This window comes from Caloenas nicobarica, chromosome 12 (assembly GCF_036013445.1).
Source record: "Caloenas nicobarica isolate bCalNic1 chromosome 12, bCalNic1.hap1, whole genome shotgun sequence".
Lineage (NCBI taxonomy): Eukaryota > Metazoa > Chordata > Aves > Columbiformes > Columbidae > Caloenas > Caloenas nicobarica.
In genome coordinates this window covers 10,672,152-10,681,304 of record NC_088256.1, presented here as the reverse complement: position 1 = coordinate 10,681,304, position 9,153 = coordinate 10,672,152, and positions in this window count along the sequence as shown.

Here is a 9,153-nt window from a genome sequence, read left to right as displayed (position 1 = left end):
ACAAGGTAAATAAAAAATATTTAAGACACTTTTCCGTTCAAGAAACTCCCTGGTTAAACAGTGGGGAGGCAAAGGGCACAGATGCTACTGAGAGTTGCTACATTGACTGTGAAGATCTCACAACCACGTGTGACAGAGGACACAAGGGAGGGAAAAGAGCTTTAGTGACATTGGCAGCAGCTTCTTTCCTTTCTCAGGTTCCAGAGCCAGCTGCACCCCCATAAGCACATAAAGGGTCCAGCTGCTCCAGCACCCCTGCATCATCTCTCCCCACTCAAGGAAATAAATCTGACCTTTCTGCCTTACTTTTCACAGATCCTTTAAAATACCACTAAACGTAGATATTTAGAGGAGGGGGGAAATCACTTTTTAGTAGACAGTTTGTCAAATAAATGATGCTTACTTAAAGAGATTTTATAACAGCACGTTGCTATTCAATCAGGTTTCTTGATGTTTTTCCCCACTGTTTATAGATAAACTGTAATGCTCAAACATTGCTACTAATTATGTATAAAATTCTGAGCAGCAGATACGTGAGCGTATATTCATGCCAATTTGCTCACTTTGAGGGTTGTTCATCTTCCAAGTTCTGTCAAAATTTTCTATTTGAACCTGAAAAATTTTTCAAAAACAATCCTACACTTGAACAGTAAAATTAAAAGTCAGGCCATAAACAAAAAAAAACAGAGCAACACATCAGAAGCAAGATTCCTTACTCTACCCAGTTTTACTGGAACTGCATGTGTCTCGGCGATCTACTCTTTATAATTTTATGTCATGCAGCTTTCCTACCTGCTACCTCCCCTTACTGCAAGTTATTTACTCTAATCAAACAACACACCACAAGTAGACTACGGTTTTATTTAACCTGCAGTTCATTTGATGCCCTCAACATATGAAGCCAAAGGGAAAAAAAAAAAAATCTGATGTAGAAGAAAACAAGTTATCTCCACAGACTTGGTTCATTAACATTTTCTCTCTCCTGAGAACTAAGATTTATATCCAAACATTCTACTGAAAAGATAGAAGTTCAATTTGTTTTTAGTGATGCATCTTCGCAAATAAAATATGTGACAATTTTAACCAGTACTGTCATATTTATGCCACTGGAATACTAAACGAGCAAAGTAGACATACACAATATTTAAATATCTTTAAAACATAAGGAGGATTCAAAGGGATGCCTAATTAACGCTTCTTACAAAGTACTACAGCTTTGTACGTACAGCTTTAAACAGAGAACACTCCTCTCTGCAACCTCTACAGCATTTGCACCCATGTTCTATTTTGGCCTTAGCACTTTGTTCTCTGAAACGATAAAACTTGTTTTCATACATTATCACTTCTTTAGTTTTTAATAAATACTTTGCCTCAGTATAAATCAGACATTGGTGCAAAGATCACTTAAACTTTAAAATTAAGAAAAAGAGTTCTGCCGTTTTACTAATGCCTTGTGCACAGATGGGTTTCCTTTTATTTGGCTTGAACCTGATGCTTGCTGCCTTCATTTAATGTCCATAGTGCTTTTCACCTTTTCCTAGACACCAAAAATTTTGTACGTTTGAGTTTTATAACCACGCCTATCTCCTCATTCTAGGATGAAAACTATTTGTTGTATCTCAAACAACCAGTCCAAGAAGTTCAAGTGGGATTTGACTATGAATTTAGCCAGCACCATGAAGAAAATATTATTTGATTTGGCTTTGTTTTTCACTCTCCTGTAAAATTTTCCTATGTTTCTTTTTCTGTTCTACAGTAAGAAGTTCAAGGAAATTTACTCCTGATATTGGGATAGATAACCCTTTCTATTTACTTAGAATAAAATAAACAATCTTTTCTTATTTGCAAATATTTTAGCTTCTCTTACGCTTTATCTGTGCAAGCAATTTCTCTGCCTTGCATGGTAAATATACAGAGACGTATTTGACCTTAATAAAAATAACCAAAAATAGCAACAAAAAATACACTATATGTGGTAAAGTCCCAGAGATTTCAAACCTCAGTATGATTATTAAAACTATTGTGTTTTCATTACTTGGAAGTATTAGCCTCTTCTTACTCTCACCAATATATTTGGGGGGTGCACACTTTCTGGTAGACTGTTAGCACTGCTTTGGCACGCGCTGCATATTTTTTGTGGCTATGTCCCAAAACATCCCTTGAGTGTTCATAGTATGATGCAGCCACAGGCATAAACTGTACTGATACATTTTATTTATTTCCCTTAGAGGTCTTAGAAAAGACGACAATGTCCCAATAGACACTTGAAGACAGTATAATCATTCAATATACTGGTGCTTTACTTTGATTAAACATTTCATCCCTGAGCTCAGTTGCAGAATCTAAAAAGTCACCACTAGGAGTCACATCGACAAGTAAACAGCTGGTTGGGAAGTTCTCTTTCTATCGGTCTTAATGCCAGAACAATGTCTTGTTTTAGTGGCGATTCTCAGTGCTACTGCAACACTATCAACCAGTTTAATTCACTGAATTCATAGCTGAGCTCCTTAAATTACTTCTAGTGGTCTTTTAAAGATCTAATCCACCAAGATGGTGATTTTCCTGAGGTGTCTGGAAAGAGAAATAGTAGTGCTACTGAGGTGTACTTCATCCCTGGATAGTCCCCATAAGTGTGAGTTTTTAAAGACTAAGAAATAGCAAATTACTTACACTATGCTTAAATTAAACATCTGAATAACTTCACTGGTCAGGCCGGGGTTACTTGTATGCTTGTTATGTTATCCACATGCTTTGCCAAATTTGGGTCATTTCCTTCACAAACTTGTAGATTTTAAGTGTTTGTATTGTCCTTACTGAAATATTTGTATATCTTAACATAATATTTTCCCATAACTACCTTATCAATTAAGAAGACAGATCTTAAGAGTATTTATATTGCACATTATCCACAGTCCATACTGACTATTCATACTATCTTGCAGTGTTGTGCAAAACCTTGCAGAAATACTGAGCTGGCTTCTGCAGTAGAGCTGCCTTCTTTTGAAATGAGAGCTGTCCCAGAAGGTGGCCTTGGACAACAGGCTGACACCACCTTGGATCCAACCGTCCCACACTCCCCCATGGTGACACAGCAACAGGCTGACTTGCAGACTAAATCCTATCCACAGCCGTTTGCCAAATTGCATACAGAAATGAACTTGCGGTCACGAAACTGTGATCAAAATCATAAATGTAAACAGCTTAGACATGTTTGAAGCTATTTACAGAAGTATATTCTAAGTTTATAGTACATTTATCTAATGTCTATCATTTTAAAACACAAGCTGGCTCTTGGCTTTAGTTAAGGTAGCAGTGCTGTTAAACGCTGACCGCGCAGCAGGGACAGGGATGTTTCCTGGCAGAGGTAGCCCTGGTGTCTCTGGCTGCCACCTGGAACGGGCTCAGCTGAGAGCTCAGGGCGCACAAAGTCACCGTATGAGGCAGCAGGGCAAAGGTAAAACCTCTGCTGCCTGCCCGAGATGCCTCCACAGACACGGGAAACCTGAGTTTCTATCCCTTTGTCATTATCGCTGTGTTGTAAAAAATTAAAATACTTACATCACATTAAGACAGAATCATTTCTGACAACTGATCTGAATGCAGAATAGGTATATCAGGCCTGAATAGAGTTTACTTTTTTTTTTTTTGAGTGAAATATTGCTGTCTACTAATAGATATTCAAGACTCCTGCAGGAAATAAGATCTGAGATTTTTGTAAATATGTACACAGAGAACAAAAGTGAAATGTTCAGACTGAGTTTAGTATTCTCTGTGCTCCCCTACAGGGGAGCAGAGGAGAGAATTAAAAGAGATTAAGACCCAGCAGCAACCTAAGAAACATCTGCTTTGTTAATGGAAGCCCTCTTAGCTGATCTGGACATAATTAAATTCCTGGTATCCCAGAATTACCAATATAAATATCTTTTCCAATAATTTTTTTTACGGAAGTCAGAGTTAGATTTCCATGCTAATAAACAAGGACTCTTACATTTCTCCGTAGCAAACCCCAACTATTTACCCTAATATAGTTGCCAACTATGGCATTTTCTGCTTCATGATAAAGAGCAAAGTGGTTTGTCTTCACCTGCATCTATTCAGTCAGCCTCTTCATTGCTGTAGAACATCCTTCATGGAATGAGATGTTTGTAATGGTTATATGGAATAGTATTTTTCCCAAGAGTAATATACATGCACGTTCTTGGTTGCCTTTTTTTTTTTTTTTTAATACCTTTCCCTAAGAACTTCTGAGTAAACAGTAACATCTCAGTAAAGGCAGCAACTCCCTAAATTCCTGTCTCAAAAATACCAGCATACTACAAGCAGTAGTCCATAAGTTGGCCTACTATAAACACCAAACTCAGAAATTCATTTTTCCAGTCCAGTAATACAGCTGACAAGCGAGTAGGTTTAAAGTCTATCAAAGGTTTGTTGGTCTAGAACTAGAATTCAGGTTTGAAGGATCTGTAGACACAACTTCAACAGTGCAAAGTTTCCTACATTTCTGAAACTTCATAAGCATTGTATAGACAGATGAAATATGGCCTTGTATATTTTCAAATTTCATATTTTTTCTTCTTGCTACTCTTATTGCTAATTTAGCTAGTTTATATCTCAGCTTCCTAATATCTAAATTTACATCCAGTGTCCTACTTCAGCAAGTTACTTAATTAACAAAAAGTAAATGTATTATATATCTGCACATATGTTTAAGATGCCTCTGTAGCATACACCCACAAAAAACATCAACACCAAGTTTAGTCATCATTGTACATACTCTGCCCATATTATCTCCCTCGCATTACACGAATCCAACACCACCAAAGTAGTATTTCCATCTCTTGATGGATTTTTAGTATCCCAAGAGACCTTTTCATTTCAGCCCATCATCACTAGAACACAGACTATATTTCTTACATTCCAAACACAAACATGACATCAATTTCACTGGAACACATCTAAGTAACATAATGTGGGTCACAAATCAAAGTGCCAAGACCACAGCTAAAGGAGAAAGGGATAACAGAAATAATGGAAATATGGATAATATGGAAAAACGATGTACGAGGTGACATTTCAGTAAGAACTTTTTCCTTGGCTATAGGAGAAAACAACATTTTGAAATTTCTGCAACAGACTTCACAGCTTGAATAGCGCCTCCAACCATTAATACGATTTCCAGCATCATCCAGATTTTAACAACCACATTTTATTTTGTATTTGTACAATTAACAACTGACCACTAAAAAATTAAGGCATTTTTAAATTTTGTACTTTTGTTTTGATATTACACCAGCTTTAACACATCTCCCTTTTTAGTAGATTGAATTATAATGGATTAATATGTAGTACAATAAAATCTGGGCAAAAAGAACCAGCACTTCTAGATAACAAGAGGTACAGTTCTATGACTGCTCTTCTACTATGGTATTTTGACTATTCAAACAGATTTTATCAGATAACAGCATCTGGAGAACTGTTAAAAGCAGCAAATTGTAAATAGCATCAAATTACTGTGCAAAGCAGCTGTCAGCAGGCACTGGAATACTCTGAGAAGACCTTGGTTTTATTCCCACCTTCCTACCTACATCAGTAGACACCAGAGAATGTTTCACACCATTAGTTCCTTGGTACCTGTTGCAGTTCTGACTCTGTGCTTTATCTTCTTCTCACTGTCTGGGTGGGTACATATTGACCCCATTACTCTTGATTCATAAGGACAATATATTACCAAAGTGCAATACATCACTCCTCACTTAACTCACAGGAAGAAAGGTTTAAAACAAAATATGACTTTTATACACATACACGGGCTATGAAAATCTGCTATGTTCTGAGCAATTCAGGCTAAGTTAGGAGCAATCAGCAAATATCACTATTATCTGTTAACTGCACTACTTTTTCTTTCCAGCCTGTTATCAGCTTTATCAACCTCTACCTTGGTCTGTGATTTCCAAGGATGAAGCCACGGCATTAAGTCAAAAGTATTTCCTCTTTTGTTGAGATAACAGCAACATCATCAAGTTTTCGCTAGTGGCATGAAACAATTTCACAACTCAAAATTGTATTTAAGTCCAACTAAGCTGATTGTACATTGACCATTTTAAAAACATTTATTGGAATATCAAACACACTATCCGAAAATGAGTAATTTTCAAGTGAAAGTCATAGCTATGAAAAGACAACATTTTGGTACTGAGCAAACAAGTAATGAAGAATTTTGTCTTTCACAAAAGAAGAATTTCATCATTGTAAGCACCTGTCCTTTACCACTTCTTTCATACTTGCTTGTAATTCAGTGCTGGCAGCTATAGCTGCCAAAAGGCTTTTGTTACTCTGGAAAGGAGCACTTGATTTAAAATTGATGTTACATCAGCTTTGAAATGAAATGTTGAAAACTGGGACAGATATACTTAGTATGGTACTAGTCAGAGAGGCACTATTATTACAGTAACAGTCACTGAACAAACGTTTTTATAACTAAATTTCAATCAAGCCATAGGTATTACACTTCCTATGGATTTCCACAAGGTTAATGAATCAACATCCTGGCACTGACATACGATAATATATATACCTGTCAGCATATATACTGAATCCCAGAATCATCTTTAACCAGCTACATTTTATGGCAATCACAACAGTAACCTATTACTTTAGTGACTTCTCCCAGTGTTAGCCTATGACAATGGACATTTTTCATGCCTGATGATTCATTACAGAAATGTCACTGAATATGTGGAAAGACTATGTTTACAAAAAGCCACACTGACTGGCTCATGAATCATAACTGTTCTGTTTGAAGGACTGCAGAAGAAAACGTGGTGTCAGATTTAAAGATGGATTTAAACCATTTGATTCTTTTCTACAGTAATTGTTTTCTCATAAGTTAAGATGAAAAAAACGCAACTTGATAAGTAATAGCAAAAACATAATAAAATCAGATTCTTTGTCTCCTAGGAAAGCATTTTAGTTTTTGCAATGTGAAGCATCTCAGAAGGCAGATAGCAAAACAGTCTTCACCAGTGTCAGAAATTTATTTTGAAGTTTGCTCTGAAAAATTTTCTTCTAAAAAAAGGTGTTTCTAATAACTGAAATGCAGCAAAATGCACTTCCATGATGCACTATATGTCCATGTCCTTTACCTCATAGCCAGCAGAACTATATGGCAGAACTGCTGAGGGATTCAAATTCCCAAATTTGTAATGCAGACATAAAGTAAGAAATTAATTTATTTCATCACTCCTCTTGCCTTCGTTCCCATAATTTTCAATGTCTGATATATTGTCTACAGGAGAGTTGAACTAAATGTACAAGCACATTTCTATTAAGGATATCCTCTTGCTAAAGGGCAGTTATAAGCCGTAAATCTATTATTTCTCCTAAGATGAAAGTAGCGCTCTCTCTCTCTAAATGAAAAAAATATATTAACCCCAGATCCTTGAAACTCACTACTAATGCTATGAATGAAGGCAGTATGTCTATACCCAGAGATGCTACAATTTATAACATAAATCTGCTTAATTCTTTGGCAGTGTCTTGCAGATATGTCTTGCTACATAATGGACATGTTTGTCAAGAGGACGCAACACATAATGAGTAAATTCATTATCAGACAAACAGATGAGTGTCCTGATACAGGTTGAAGTCCAGCTGTATCCTTTTATTCCTCCACATTACATTGTAAGAGAGTTGAGAAGTGGGATTTTTCTTTATTTAACCTAATTAAAATAATGCAAACATATCAGACACTTCTGCTAAAATATTCTATGTACTTTTCATACATACTCTGTCAACATTAAGCAAATGCTTACTTCTTCAAGCGTATTTGCAAACTTTAAAAAAACCCCTCAAAAACAACAGAGGGTCTAATGTAGTGTCTGTCACACAGAATAACGATTGCGTAGAGGCACTGCAGACACTAGAGAAAAACTTGAGTTTGGAACAAGCAGAAGAGGGCAGTATCTTACCGTGTTTTAAAGTCCATATAGGCTTGGCTTTCTAAAGTTGAGGCATTATAACAGGCATATTTTGTCGAATGCTAATTTTGTTCAAAGATGACCTACATTCGTTAAAAATTTCCCTTTTGTTAATGCACAATATATCACGTTGCTAGTTAGGCATTTTTAAAAAAATCCTCTGTAAGCTAATTGCTAATAACAGCTGATAACATTTGCAAAAGCAAAGTAACTCACCTTTGTGCGTCCATTTTACTTTGGCGAAAATGAAATTTCTAAATGGAAACAGCAGTAGTAATGCTTAAGCTCAAAACCAGCCCAAACAAAGCATCAGGTCTGAATGCTCTGAAGTTTTTTCTCACAGTTCCTTCTGATATTAATATTTAAGCAATTGTTTAAAATAATAAATGGAGCACACGTTAAGACCGTATAAGACAAGTATAACTGTAATATTCAAACATTTCTATGCAATGCAACCTACAGGACACTTCTCTGCTCCTAATAAACATACAGTTATGTGTTCATAAATACCATGTAAGGAACATGGATCTACGAATGTTTATATTTGCCACATATTGCATGAAATGTACAGGTGTTTAAATCTGTTAGGCACTGAGGTTAGTATTACAAAATAGTCTTGTCCCTCTATCCCTGCAGGGAAAATATACTGAGAACCAAAGATCTCTGAATCCGAACTCTAACATTAGAGTCAGGCACCTACATCATCCCGCTTGATTTTTTGTTTGTTTGTGCTTCCCCCACCCAAATAAGTGGTTTTTCCTCTATTTTTCTTTTTTTCAACATACTCTCAGATTCTTTCTATTTCTCTTTCAAAGCTAAAAACAGACCCTGCAGTCTCTTCTGCCTTTCCATACCTAAATAGTTCCCATTGTGGCCATACGAAATGTACTTGGAATCAAGAGAAATTTTGTAGTGTCTGCTAAGAAAAATGTCTGGAAAGATGGACCAGACAGGACTTACGGGGAGAGGGTAGGAGTCACAAAAACCAAAATCCACCCCTGGCTGGCAAAACTCCATTAGGCACTTTCAGCAGAGAACAGCATGGCCCCGCTGGTGACCATCACTTAATTGTTTGGCCTTGGGCTCTTTTCGCAGACTTCATATTTACACTATTTTAAGGTCATTGCTATGCAATACTTATCTTATTAGAAACTTCTCTAAAATTTACTTAAGCAAA